The 15617-nt window shown below is 32.7% G+C and overlaps 1 protein-coding gene across 2 annotated transcripts in view; it reads right to left on the bottom strand.

Moving 5' to 3' along the window:
* Window positions 1-15617, bottom strand: part of LOC125060640 (Ig-like and fibronectin type-III domain-containing protein 2) — a 115653-nt gene that overhangs the window by 64985 nt on the left and 35051 nt on the right. For both annotated transcript variants that reach the window (XM_047665616.1, XM_047665617.1), the window contains one exon: window positions 11024-11088. The gene's annotated coding sequence lies outside the window, so the exon portion shown is untranslated. Of the gene's footprint in view, window positions 1-11023; window positions 11089-15617 lie in introns of those variants that run through there.

Raw genomic sequence — 15617 nt, forward strand, 5'->3', positions numbered from 1 at the left:
TGAACTGGAGCAAATCAATCCCAAGTATTAGGATCATTTAAATATTGGTCAAATTTATAAAAAGCTTTATTAATTAATTTACGTCTAACGAGGGCTTTGAATTTCTCTAATTTAGAAAATTCTCTAATTTCGCTTGGGAGTTTGTTGTAAAGTATATATTAAACTAACGTTCTTATTATATATTAAATTAGTATTATAATGCTTAGTTTACTTGTTTATAGTAACAAATGTATAATTCAGGTAAACACTTGAATAAACTTTAACTAATTTGAAAACTTTGATGTAACACTTAAGCCGCTTTGCTGTGGTCTCCATCCAATTACTTATTAAATTGTGTCAAATATAAACAGACTTAAAGTCCTTCCTCAAAATGTCCAGTGCCCAGTTGCCTCCAGCAATTAATTACCGCAAAAATATCTTAATGACGCAGACAGTCCTGGTAAACGTTTCTCCATATAAGTATTATTAAAGCTTTTAAAAAATTTCGGTCAGGGGTAGAAGGGTGAAAATTAAGGCTTTTATTTAAATACAAATCTTAATAAATAGATGTTACTCTAAAGTATGTATGGTTACAATTTTTTCTTTGATATTTCTTTTCTAAGCCTCTCTAAAGGTAGCTCTCATTTTTTATTTTTGGGCACCCATTAGTGGTTTATTTTGTGTTTCTGTAGCTGACATTAATTTTTATTGCTAAAAGAATGGAAAATAAAACTAATTGTCTGGTATCACGCTATAACATGTGGGGACTGAAAAAGGGCAGATGCCGAGAGGAAAAGCTAGTCTTGCAAATTTTCTCCTACTTTTAATATTTTCATAAGCCAAAGTTACAAGTGTTCTGCCGGATATTTTTTCTATACATTATCATAATGCTATTGGTTGATAAAAAAGGTATTTGCATAAATGGGAAAACGTATTATTTTCAACCATTTCCCATTAATTATTACAAAGAAAAGTATCTTGTATAAAAGAGAAATTTCGCGACAGTAACGCGTAATATGATTTGTATTTTGCACGTTTATTTCACATATTTCTGATATTATATGAAATGGAATATTAGGAGGATCAATGTTTCAGTCTGCTGGATTTGACCTGAATTTTTAATTGAATTTCATTGTTTTCGATGGTTTATACGAGTAACAAATTCAATTTCTGAAAATATGATATATATTTATAAAATTTTTGTGTATCAGTCTGCTTTAATATGGCGTATAAATTGTTATTGATTATTTAGCCTTAGAAATACAGATTTCAAATATCTAGGATATTTATAAGTAATATACGTATAATATATTGAATATAGTCAAAACATTAATCATTTATTATAAATTGCAGAACTTTTGCAGAACTAACAAACTTTTTAGTGTGCTTTTAGCTTGACTTAGACTGTTTTTTTTTACAATTGAACGCTTTTTCATGGTATATTAGACAAACTTAAGTTAAAGCAATTACGTAGGTGTTTAGATAACATCAATGCAATTCTTAATTTGAAATTGTGTGCTGTTTACTTTTTAAGAGATGGAAGTAACTAATTTTCATACAAAATAATGTCAATAACGAAACAAGCTGTTTTCATCAATATTTTTCTTTAAATATATAAAGAGTTTCATTCAAGTTTTCTGCCTGAAACAGCGGCTTCGACCGCTGGTCGCCTCGCTGGGCCTCCCCCAGGGCAACCTGATTAATTTCTCCAGTTCTACCAGGTCGTTGTTGCACCAGGTACCATGGCGAGCCATGAGCCTGCGCGGTAAATGTGCGCCCTACACACCACCGGACTTGACACCCCCGGACATGACCCCAGGACCGAGTCGACCGTTGCTCCTCGGTCCTCAAAATCACTACCTAAGGACACCAGCTGCGCGCTGGGATCGAACCATCAGCGTTCTGTAGGCCTCATCAAGGGGTAAAAAGCCGTACCGCCCTGTATTAGCGGGGCGCGAGCCAAGACACCACCCGAAGGGGCCTAAACACCCCACTCGCGAGGACGCAACATGAGCAACAATCAAGTGTTCTGCCTCTAAAGTGAAGGGAAAAATGAAGAACAAAATACTACCTTTGGAATGCTACAATAAGCTTTCTTGTTCCTTCTTTATGTTTAAAGAGAGATAAATAAAATACGAAACATTTCTATAAAAAGTACTCGATATGAAGGAAATTATTGTTGCAAATAATATGACTGTGCCAGTTGTGTGTGCCGGGAATACACATATAACTACGCTTGTGAATAATTCTCAGTTTGACATGAAAGTGAACAACATTTTGTACATACCTAACCTGACCACAAACTTATTATCAGTAAATAGCTGTGGTACATTATTAGCCTAGTACATAATTTATCCACTAGATGGCGTTAGTAAGAAGTAGACTTTATTTTGATATTATTAAACATATTTTAACATCTATACCTCATTAATTTAAACAAAGTTGGTATTTTATTTGTCTTGGCGCTTTGGACCAAGTTATGATAGCTTTCATTCGAAATAGCGATGCTTTATACAAAGCACGTTCAATGGATCTAGATTCTAGACTAAGTTTTGAAACTATCCATAATTTTAAACTGATTTACAACAATCAAGTTGGCTATTCAACCTTCGCTTAGTTCAAGCAACAAATCGAAACTTAGATTGAAAAGCTTATAGGATATAAAATATAATTTACGATTTCATATAATATTTCCAAGATCTTAGATCGTTAAAGGTTTAGAAAATAAGCAGTTTGAGAGCTGAATGTATTTTTCATACTGTTAAGGAAAACATTATTATCCAACACGTCATTTATAAAGCAATAAAAATAAGGATACAGAAAACTGAGGATGGACGAAGGGTTGTCCTAATTTATTAATTATACCAATGAGCTCACAAAGCTTATTGGGCTTTCTTTTAATAAAAATTTAATTTAATATCTGGCTAATTTTTTTTATGTTACAGGAGGCAAACTGGCAGGAGGCTCACCTGATACTAACTGATACAGTCGCCCATGGACACTGGCACAGTCAGAAGGTTTGCAAGCGCACTGCCGGCCATTTAACCTAACCTAGAGACCATAGAGACGTGTTGGCCTGAAGTCGGAAGACATCGCTTTCCGGATGGTATTTTGTATTCCGCCTTCACGTCCGATGATGAAACTCAGCTTCAGGTATTAGTCCGAACAACTCCTCTGAACACTCTCCACGGCAATTGCCGTAAAGGACGCAGATAGACTCCACATCTCTACGCAACGCCAAGTCGCAGGGAAAGTGACTGGTTGTTGACGATTCGAATCGCTCTTCGTTCGTTGAATACAAAGCAACCGTGGATGGTGAAGTCGGCTAATCGGAGCTGGACCAAATCCAGGAGCTACTGAAGAAGGGACAAGTTAAAAGTTCCCATAACCAAGCATGCATGGTGCATGTCAAGTAGATAAAGCCCCTCTTGGGTATGTTAGGACCGTAGCATTCAAAGATACGTGCTCTCTGCCTACCCCAAAAAAAGGCGTGATAATATAAATAAATATCGTAATATTACATCTATATCGAACAGCTTTCCAAACCAAAGATTGTGTTTCCTTTTTTAGTTTTTACGTAAGCTTCTTTAATCTTTTTCGAACTTTTAACGTCACATCCAAAGCTCACACAGTCATTCTTATTAAAATTTCACCCAAACAGACGGTGCAATTTATTATTAGAGCGAAATTGGAAAATTTAAGGAAAAGGATTCATGCTTTTTATGCTGACCCCACACTTATGTCCCAGGGTTGACGCGACTATTTTTATTGGTAAAACGTCAGTAACATTTGCATTCCTCTTTCTACCTTACATGGATAAATCATAATTTTCGCAACATACTACTAATTGAGTATAAGATTCATGTTCAAAAATGTAAATAATTATAATAGAAAAATAAGAGGCATGGGTTTAAAAAAACCAGTGCCTTCAGGTCTGAGCCTCAGATTTCTGTATCTGTTTCGTGGTCATTTGTTTTAGTTTGCTGATCAGCCTTCTGTGCCCTTCTTTTTCGGTCTTCTTCTGCGCTTCTAAACAATGACTTGGTGCTTTGACAAAAACATTGTCTTAAGTTTTTCAACCAAGACGTGCGTATGCGGTCTATCGTCTAGGCGAGAATCGCATGCTGAAGTCAATACTGTTCACGCCTACCTACCATGAGATACTTTAATACAAACTTGTTAAAGTACTTTGTAAACACACACACACTCAAGACTTAACAGACTCAATTTAAATTTTTAGTTATGGCGCTTATAAGAGTTAGTATACCGTTGTAATGTTCGTAATCTCTAAATCCCATCTCTTATTATTAAAAGCTAATAATAAACTAGCGTAAAATACAAGATTTTCATACACCCCTGCGCTTCTGTAATTCACTTTTCGAACTCACACAACGGTTTTCGCATCGGCGGTCGCTCTCAAATCAGTCGTGAAGCAGTCATTTTATGATTTGGCATTCTGATAAACAATGAACTACAAGCCTTTTCATCGCAAGGCAGAAGCCATAGTTTGCAAAGTATCGAATACTTAGTTTATTCACTTAACAAGCTTTAATCGCCTTTAAAAATATTTTCTACATCTTCAACATGTGGGTCAAATAAAGGTTTTAGAGGTAGCCCTAAGCCAGTGCCGGTGTGATTACGAAGCCCACCCGTTTTCATGAATAATAAACATTCTCATATCACTTGTACGGGTTTACTCGCGTTTTTAGCTTAAACAACGATTCGTATTTAATTTGGAAACGTGCAGGTACGACTGAATGTTACTTTTTATGGTATTGAGTATATAGAGCTGTTTTGGCGTAGTCTTCGGCGAGCGTCATTGGGACGTATTACGTAAGCACTATGGAAGGGGGGGGGGGGGTCTTTGATGTTTTGATGTTTAGGTACTATTATTTTTGAGAGCTTTGCTTACTTTTGCTGACAAGAGGAACACTGCTAGCTGGTCCGGACCCGTACCTGGCACGTTATACTGTTATAACTATATAACAAATAAACATGTTCTAATCTGATACTTAATAAACGAATAATAATAATTTTATTTATAAGTAACCAATATATAACATATATTTTTGGTATACACCCGTATATATATACGAGGTATATTTGGTATATACCTCGTAGATTTCATCACAGACGAGAGTACTGTGCCAACGGAGAATAATTTATGTTCAATACGCAACTCAAATAACATTTTCAAATAGAGAATTCGATAAAGTTTCTTCAATACGGCTAGGAGAGGTTATGAATTACATTATTTTATTAAACCTTTATATATAATCATTTGTTTTAGTTACATAAACTAACTTAATCTAATTCATCAGATGTGCCGGTTTTGGTGATCAGCGTGTCCTGGAACACATAGGCCTCTTCCACCTGCTTATTTTCTTTTCTAATGTAAGCCCTTGTCCAAGTTGTGCCACCTACTCTTTATATCCTATTGCCTTATTTTATTTATAATTAGTGTGTGTTAAAAAGAAATGTTTCATTAGAAAGAAAAAAAATATGTATGTAGCAAGAATGCAACAATGTGTCTAATGGGGACACAAAATCAAACTAGAAACATAAAAAAAATATAAAAAAATACCCATCCTATAATTAATATAAGTATATTTCTTATTTCTAATCTATTGAGGAGTTATTAACCTCTATAGAACATCTAGAAACATACTTTAATAAAATCATTTTAATCTTTTGCGTTTAATATAGGCTACAACAATTTGAATAACTCTACTCTAAAATACTTTATTTTATTTGATTATCTATGTATGAATATTTAAATGTGAGAGCAAGTTATTTAAAATTAGAAATGTATTACGTACGTAGACCTCCAATGAAGGGGTAGGTTACTAAGCTAGCCAAATGCGGGTTCTTGAAAGAATTACGTCATCATCATACGATTTTTGGTCCAATAGTTCCATTTGTCTCATACTGCTCGCTAGCTACCACATACAAGTAAAATTTTATACAAGCATAATATGTGGTCTGTTGAATTATCTGGTATGAATGGATAGAAAATCTGTCAAATTCCGGACAGAGCAACTCTTAATAAAACTTGGAAGCTTTTGATTTTCAGCTGAATTCTAAATTAGGTCGCAAATTATAACAGTAGCTCACAAAGAACGGATCCCTTACTACCGTAATTTTACACAAAATAACAGTGGTATATGCCATGTTGACAACATACCCCAATGTGTCCTTGTTTGATTTTGAAATAATATATAATAATAATAATTTATTGCAAGAATATGGTACAAAAATGTGTCAGGTATATTATTATCTTTAAAACTAAGGGTATAAAAACAAAAGAAATAGTGACCTTTCAGTGCAAACACTTATCCCAACACGCACAAACTATATAAAATGATAGTTGCTGACCAAAATAATTAAATAATAAAAAAATATATAAATAAAACATAAAATAAAATAAAATCAAAATATGTTTATTATGGAATATAAGATACAGGTATCACTTATTCCACGTCATTAAATGTGAATCGGTAGACATCCCTACTCATCGGCAAGTAGGCATCCCTACTCGAAGACAGAGGGTGTAGGCCGAGAGCAAATCATTAAACAACACTTATTTTAAAACAAATATCGCAAATTAATTAGAAGTAGCCTGTCTAGCACTAGCCCCAGGCCTTTTTATCAACTAGATAATCGTTTAATTTATAGTAAACCTTTTTACACTTATCTTTAATACATTTCTTAAATTTATTAAAAGGCAGAAATAAAAGAGAAATACAAAAAATATATGTACAAAACGCGTACTGAGTTGATCCAGTCTAACACTGTAATACAAGAATTACTTATAATGGCAGTCGGCTGAGTCAAATCATTAGCTATTGTTACCAAATCGCGATGTCTATTTCGAAAAGTCTATCGTAACAGCCTATACGACTCTCTGCGGGACATAAGTGTCTCCCATAAATTAGTACGACTGGTTCAACGCAGTCTGCATTTCCTGCTGCAGGTCAAGTGAACCGTACATAGGGATTAAAACCAGGCACTCTATAATATAATTCATCTAAATGTCTATGACTTTTTAAAATACGAATTAAAAAAAGTGCGTGCGTACAAAATACACAATAAGTGAAACTTCTTTGGCAAACTAAATTTTAACTCTTGTTTATAAATCTGAAACTTTAGATTTCCGAGACTTAGAGGGAGGGAAGAATGAAGATATGTTAGGGATTTAATGAATTTAATTGTCATTAAAATATTAAGTATCGAAAAGTAATAAAAATTATAAATTTATTTTTTAATTAATTTCTTAGATAATAAAAAACACGCGGCATTTTAATTTACAATTCGTCATTTGAGATTTCAATAAATTTTGCATAAAGTATAAAATACTAATATTTCATAAATTCTCTTTACGAAATTTTAATTTTAAAAATATAATTTCTATAAGGTAGTTCGCCCTTCTCACTCTCTCTCAATCGTTCTCCATCGCACTATCCCTTTTCTTCGACAAAAACGCTGCACATCTTCGTGACGCTAATATTATTATTATTGCGTTTCATTCGTTAAAAATTTTACCCTCATGCGGCTAAGAAAATTGTTCATAATTCAAAATAATTGCCATCATCAAGATGTTTGCGTAATAAATTCGAGGGATTACAAGTGGCAAGGTAATAAGTACCCACTTTAATCACACTTAAAAATATGAGAAAAAATGAAACAATTCAGCAGTTTTGCAGCCTTAATCAAACATCCTGTTTTGAATAATTAAAACAATGGCGACGCGAAGCCTCCTCGAAAAACAAATGAGATGAACAATGTGTTAAAATATTTTTCAGAATTTTCTCCCGACTTTTGTTTGAATTGTGGCTGCTATTTCGTCGTTTATTAACATTTGGTCTTATTTTAACTTTGAAGGTTCTATTCGCATTGACTTGTAAGACATGATTAGTCGTATTCTTTTATTAGTAACGAAACACACAAAATAATAATAATCGTCAAAAAAGAATGATAACAAAAAATTATGGAAAAAAAAAAGGAATAAGGTAGGTACATTTAAAGACTAAAGTGTGTAATGCGTGCTTGTTGTGGTTGTAACTGGCCCTGGCTCAGCATTCACTATGCCTACTGCTGATAGAGGAAATCTTTGTTTTTTTTTATTTTATTAACTATTATATACTTATTTATTATACATAATCTGTAATAAAATAAGTGTATAACAGTGTGGTGGAAACACATACTGGAGACAGTTTAGATGTCATGTGGAATATGGTGTAATGGTTGCAGCTTCTTACAAACATTGTGTAAAACATAAAACTTGGCGATTAAAAAGAGTGGCGGAGACTTTATTGCCAATTCTTCTTGTCCGTTCTACGCCCTTGATTTGAGAACTGGCAGTAAATGTAAAATTAGAAGTATTTAACATTCAATATGTATTTCTTTACTGACGTTAATAAGTGTACCTAAATGAATAAATGATTTTGACTTTGACTTTGATTTTAATCTTATACTTGGCACAATTATGAAGTATGATTAAAATCGTACATCATAGATTTCGTATTAAAAATAAAAATAACGAACGCAATATGAATAATACAAATTATAATTCGCTAAACTATACATTTAAAGGGTTCTATTCTAAATTTAGTGTAAAATATTCCAAGCCTCTTCGAGTTAAACTTGCCCTGTCAAACTATTATTTGATAGTGTATTATTCTAGTACAGTCCGACGCTTGAGGCAGTTTCAATTAACATTGTAACTCATGTTAGACGATGTATGCGACTAGCTTAAACTTGTTATCACAGAGTATGAATAAATTAATATTTGGCATTCTATAACGTTACTTCAGGGCCAATATTATTGAGTAGATAAATAAATAAAAATATTTTCAACCTTCAAGCCAAGCTTATTCTCGGTCACAAATTTTCACAATTTTTTTTATGCATGTATTTTCCCATGTTATTCTAACGTTCCACTTGTTTTCTTAAATCATCTCACAGCAAATTACACAACTGGCAGCAGGAATCACTAACTTCCTTTTTCACTTGCCAATAGTAGTATATGAAAGATAAAGAACAAAATAATAGTTATAGACTACAGAATAATGATTCGAAGTCGAAGTCTATAGTAACGAACGAGTAATTGATTTTTCTATATTCCCTGTATAGAGTTTATACCAAGTGCATTATCTTAATACGATACATTACTAGAATTGGACGTGTGGAAGTTTTTGCATTTGGTCAAATGTCATGAAAAGCATGGTTTCCTGGTTGCAGGTGCTAACAAACATTGTGTGATAAAAGAAAACTTGGCGATTTAAAAGAGAGACAGAGAGTCTCATCCTCTCGTCCATTGCCATTGATTTGAGAACTGGCAGTACTTGAAAAATTAGAAGGTTTAATTTTTTACTGACGACTGTGTTACCACAATGTTAAAGTGAAGCAATGTTATAAAAAAGAAATGTTATTTTAATTGAAATAGTCGAATTTAAAAATACTTAACAAAACTAATGTTGTTAGTTAACCATTGTTACGTCGGTTTTAGGCGTAGCGACATCTAAAAAGCGACGTAACAATGGTTACCAAAGTTATTCCGATCGATAAGGCTATATACAACTTCTCGATTAGTTAATGGTCCTTCGATCCGGAAAGTGGTTAGATTTGTCAAGTAAAGGTCAAAGAGCCGCACTTTCTTCATAAGGCCAAAAATATGTATATCCATCACGTCATCTACAATATACAGTTTACAACATAAATAGTAAATTAAAAACTACTTTTATATGCATTTGTCGCGCTCCTAAACAAGACTGCTATGGTTACATTAAAACAAACCACAGCGGTTTTCTAATGTTACATATTGTGCTTTTTTTATATCATTTTGTAAAATAAAGAAAAAAAAATATAGTTGCATCAAAAATGATATATGAAGCAAATACATCTCATGAACTTGGAAGTACGATAAGAGGTTAGATTTATTTCTATCAAGATATAAATAATTCAGGCTTGTGGAAACAGATATGATATACGAATCGTATAAATTATTTACGAAACCAGATCCTGACAGGTCGTTGTTTTTATTTGATTTGTGTTTTCTATTTATATCAAAGCTTTTACTCCACTGTGGGGATATGTTAGTTTACTGTTATGGGAATAATTACGCTATTGGAAAAATTGTGCTGTAACACAAATATACGAAATTCCGCCTGTATCAACTCGACGTCCGTCGTTCCACAACGGAGCGTTTTTAAAGGCAGTTTTTAGCACGCACCACTATTATGTGGAACCAGCTGCTCACTGAAGTATTTCCGAACCCATTTGAATTATAGACCAGTTATATACCAATTCTTAAAAGGCCAGCAACGCACTCACAAGCCCTCTGGCATTGAGAGTGTAGTTGGCAGTATCACTTAACATCAGATGAGCCTCCTTCACGTTTGTACCCTGTTCTATGATAATAATAGTGTCAACATTTTAACATTGTCATGAGTTTTCAAGACCCTTATTTCAAGTAATTTCTTCGTGAAAACCAAAACTTAGTGATTAAAATTACGTAAGAAGGGCGTAAAAATGTACCTACCTAAATGGGGCATGGAGCGGGTATAATAACTGCAATTAAACATGTTTTACTTTGGTGCTTTTCCAATTATTAAAGATCGACAGTCAATCACCAAAATCTCTCCTTGCTCATTACAAATAAAACAGTTGTTCCATTATTAAATGTACAATAAAATTTAATAATAATAAAAATCTAGTGGCGATACAATCCTATATGAAGTTGGCATCAGATTGCATCCATTTCATTTCATTTCATTTAAACCTACATTAGGTGGTCAGTACTGCCAGACACATGTCGTCCTATTTAGATTTGTCTAATGTGACTACTGAAGGCAATAGTCCAAACTATCAGCAGTTTTGGACTAGTGACTTCCGCGTGCGACTGCCGTAGGTTCGATACCTGTGCACCAATGGACTTTCTGTCTAAGTGCGCAACACTAACTCGTACGGTGAAGGAAAACATCGTGACCCATGCCTTAAAACAAAAGTCGACGGCATGTGTATAAAATGTATAATTAGAAATTACCTTTGTCAGGAGGGTTTAATACCCTTGTCCTAAGCAAGCGCTAGCTTTCCGATGGCATACGAAATCTGAAACAATTTCAATTAATATTAAAACTTGTCAGAAACGCTTTCTTTGTTATATTTCAATGGAATATAAATTAAATAAGTATTTATTTATGTCAAACCAAGGTTTTTTAGTTATAATTCTACAGTTATCTATGTTGTTTAAGCTAGATTATAGTAACAGTTGAATAGGATCTGCTCTGCACGGTATAAAGAGAATAGAAGACACAACTTATACCAGAAGAGCTAACATTAGAAGAGAAGGGTAGCAGCTGGAAGAGGCATATTATATGTAACAGACCACGCTGATCACCAAAACCGGCACATCTGATGTATTATATTAAGTTAGGTTATGTAACTAAACCAAATGTAAATATAATACTGGGTGTCAGCAATAAAGGCTTAATAATAATACTCAGTTATAGTCTGACTTAAAATAGTGTAAACTTTGTCGTTTTAATTTTTAGCAAATTTTGAGTCTATAAGATGGGTTCAAACAATTTAGTCTCTATTTTTCAATTGACACTTATATTTTTAAAAACTTATTACGCATAAAAAAGTGTTTAAGCATAATGATTTAATAATTACTAGCGGACCCGGCGAAGTTACCGTCAATCAGTAAATGTTATTACAGATTAACTGAACTTAAAATACGATTTTGTGAAAGTAATTAATACAAAACAAATATTAAGTTGACTACTGTATTAAGAAATTTTACACAAATGGAAATAAGCGTCTGTCAACCAATTACTATAATATTTGACAACCAATATGTGAGTTTAGCTATTAGTTTTTAATATTTTTTTGTATTAATTTAGACGAAATTAATAATTCTATATTTTTTTCAGTGTGCCTTGTAATTATATTTTTGTTGATTTGGTTATGCACTTCTTGCACATTACACATATCTTTTTTTAGTAGTTTCCTTACTAAGGTTAACTTGTTAGCGTTAAGGCCGCTCTTTGCATCCCTTATAACTTTTGTGTTATTCGTTTTTTTATAGTAACATGGTATAAGTAAATAAACAAAATATAAGTTAATCCAAAAGGGATTCAAATCCCGGCATTAAAATACGCCATTATACGAATATTGATATATCTTGTCGAATCGAAACCTTTATTTAAATACATTATTTAACTTGCCAGTGTGTTTAAAATTAACATATAGCATAGAGGTACGGTAAAAGGACGTCTTAAAATTAAAGGAACGATATATCAGTGTCAGTCGATTCCCACTGGTAATGCTACTACGTTATACAATTGATAACTTATCCCACCGACAGTTTACACATTAGCTTAACCTAGTTTTTAAAACTGTTTTCAGTTCAGTTTTATTTATTCATATTTGTTTCGTTAATGAGCGATTTGTTTCTGGCAACCAGTATTGGGAGAGACTCAGAAAGAGTAAATTTATCTAAAAACTACATATTTTTGTATTTAATATATACTTACATACATTTTCCAAGACTTCTTACTTACACTATTAATTTTTACTACTATTATTATTATTTCTCTTTGCTTATGAGCCGCAAACTTACTGTTGTGGTCTCTGGAAGAATGACCAGCGCTACATAATACTCCACAGCATAATTCTGAGACCAGGGCCAGTTACACCCACAACACATTCCTTAAAATGTTGTTTTTCACTCTTTTTTTATTATTATTCTTATTTTTTTGTGTTTCTGTGTGTGTGATCCGTTAGTAATAAATTTTATGTTTGCTATGTGTTTCGTAATCCTAACAATTAATATTTAACCAAAACAATTATACTTAAGATATATATGGAATACATAATATACAAAAACGTTCAAACATTTACAAAAGGAAAAAATAAATAAAAAATATTCAATACATTTTACTGGGTAGGACCTAATTTGGCTGTGTTGTGTAAAAGTGAGTGTATGTACATTGTACGTGAGGGTGAGTATGTGGGGTGCGCTCATGATGCATGTCATTAAGCGCTATGGATATTCTTAATACGCCTTTAAAGTATATTCCACAAAAGCTTGAAAGTTAAAAAGTTGTAGGAGATTTTTAAAGATTATTAAGGAGCTCGCGTTTTATATAATAAATCAAAAGAGGGTTCTCAAATGTCACTCGAAAGGTTGATTGTAGAGTTTACGAGTTTTTATTTACCTATCACCCAAATTGCTTCGCTAGGAATCGAACAAACCCGGCCTACGCAAAGTGTTTTAAACCATTAAGCCATAGCGATTATGACACTAGTAATTAGTTTTATTTAATTTAAATCGAAAGCTGTACATTTAAAGTGTCGTCTGTATTTTATTTTTGGAGGAATTGTCTACGACCGACCCTCGCGTTAATTATGCATAAAAGCCTGAAAGTTTGGCTTAGGCACATTTGTAGGCATTTTATTTTCGGATAGTATACTATATGAAATAGAGGTCAAAGTGGATATTATTAGCTTAAAAGTTACTGAATTATATCAATTATTGCAATTATTATTGTACTTCTATACATATATTGTAGTTGAACTAAATGTGACGGTAAAAGCATATATACGTATATACTTAATTCAGAATTGGAAATATATGTCTGCCAAGTCTAGTAATATATGTAAATTAAAGTATTGCTTGAACATATACCAAGAACCAAAAACGTTGTTAGATTTTTTCAGGTCAGACAAAAATATATGGTTGTCAGATAAAATTAATCTTTTTTCTACTGTAAGCACGCAGTAAAAATATTTTAAGCGGACTTTGTAATAAAAATAATATTAAATTTATGTATAATCTGTTCTTGTGTTCTGAAACCCCTTGTGAGCAAAAGGAGGCTGAAAAGTTTGTTAATACTATTTCGTTATTCATATAAATGTTGGTACACAACTGAAAAGTTGTATCTTATTTACATATAATTACAAATTATTAAATAATTTTTTTTCCGCCTGCATTATTAAAAAGTATAGTCTATATAGATGAAATATAACGCCTAAAGGAATAAAATATCTAATATATCGCTCATATCTAACACCGGTCTTTATTTATGTAATTTTTATAGAGTGTATGTGAATTCATTTAAAAAAAATTCAAGAAAACCCCAAACATATCCGTATCCATAAAATGAAACAGGTAGTGAAATAAATTGTAATAAAACCCTTTTCACGGTCTCCGAGACCTCTGGGACTAGTGTTATCACCGAAATAGAAATGTAACTGCCTGAAAATTCATTTTCTCGCTGTACGGTGATTTTTATCCCAACTTAAATTACCCATTTATGAAGGTCTCAAGGAATTTACAGAGAAATATATTGTAGTGTTGGAACTTTTGACGCCTACCGTAGCTGAATATTGTTTTTATTTTTAACGAAATCACTATCCATAGTACTAAGCTCATACAAAAAAAGATGATATAATATTATATGTATTATACATAAGATACCCAATATCGTTACTTTGAACTCACTCTGTCACCAAAAAATCTAAATCAAAATTCATTTATTCAGTTGAATCAATTGTCAACTCTACCGCCTGTTTGGGATCGCGACCAGCACACAAGGAGAATGGCAAGAACCTCGGGATAGTTTTTTTTTGATCGTCTTAAGTTATTTACAATTCTTAATGCTTATATTAGTTACAGTTAAATTAATTAGCTGAAGCATATTATTTTTAATTCCAAGCTTCCTTATCTTCGAAGTAATCCGATATTTTATAATATGCTTTCTTAGAGAGCTTCTGTTTGATAATTTTCTTACATTTACTATTTGACAAGTTTACCACATCACTTGGTAGTTTATTATAGAAGCATACAGTATGACCTTTGAATGATTTATTAACTATATGGATCCTAGTTGTGGGAACAGGGAGTTTGTTCTTATTTCTAGTGTTATAATATAACACCTAAAAGATGGCGATAGTGTGGGAGATCGGGGATCTCTGCAACAGACTGGTTCTGGCCCTTGGTATCGCAAACAACCTTGGTCTTCGCCGTCGCACATATCCCATAGGTACAAAGAAACCGAGTTCTTGAAGAACACTTGGGTTGCTCAATAATTATAGAATATTACTAGAAGTAAGATGAGAGATTTAAGTAAATTTAAAGTCTCCGTAATGGTGTATGGGCAAAGACATTTTATTATACCTTCCTAATAACAATTATTTAAGGCTTTATGTGGTGTTACTTGTTTCAAAGCATGAAATGACGATGAGCCAATTGGGGTAACGGGGTAACAACTAACTAAAAACGAATTCGTAATAAAGAATACTGAAATAAAGTTATTCGACAAAAAGTATTTTCGTAATTTATATTTACAAGACAAACGGAAAATATGAAACAAACACGTTTGGCTGTGGTAAAACTTTTCCATACAGAAATTGTAACGTCGCGTTGTCAATAGTTGGCAACTTTTCGTCACATTTATGATACCTGCCGAAAGGAAATGTTTCTTTGAAAAAAAGGCTCGCTCACAATAAAAACCTCAAAGGAAATCTTAGAATACGACGAACGATGTAGAAATTATCATGACTATAATATTTTCGTAAATACTTTATATCTCTCTAATCCATCCTTATGCGATATTGTTAATCTACTGGTTGAG

The sequence above is a fragment of the Pieris napi genome, chromosome 22, assembly GCF_905475465.1.
Source record: "Pieris napi chromosome 22, ilPieNapi1.2, whole genome shotgun sequence".
Classification (NCBI taxonomy): Eukaryota; Metazoa; Arthropoda; class Insecta; order Lepidoptera; family Pieridae; genus Pieris; species Pieris napi.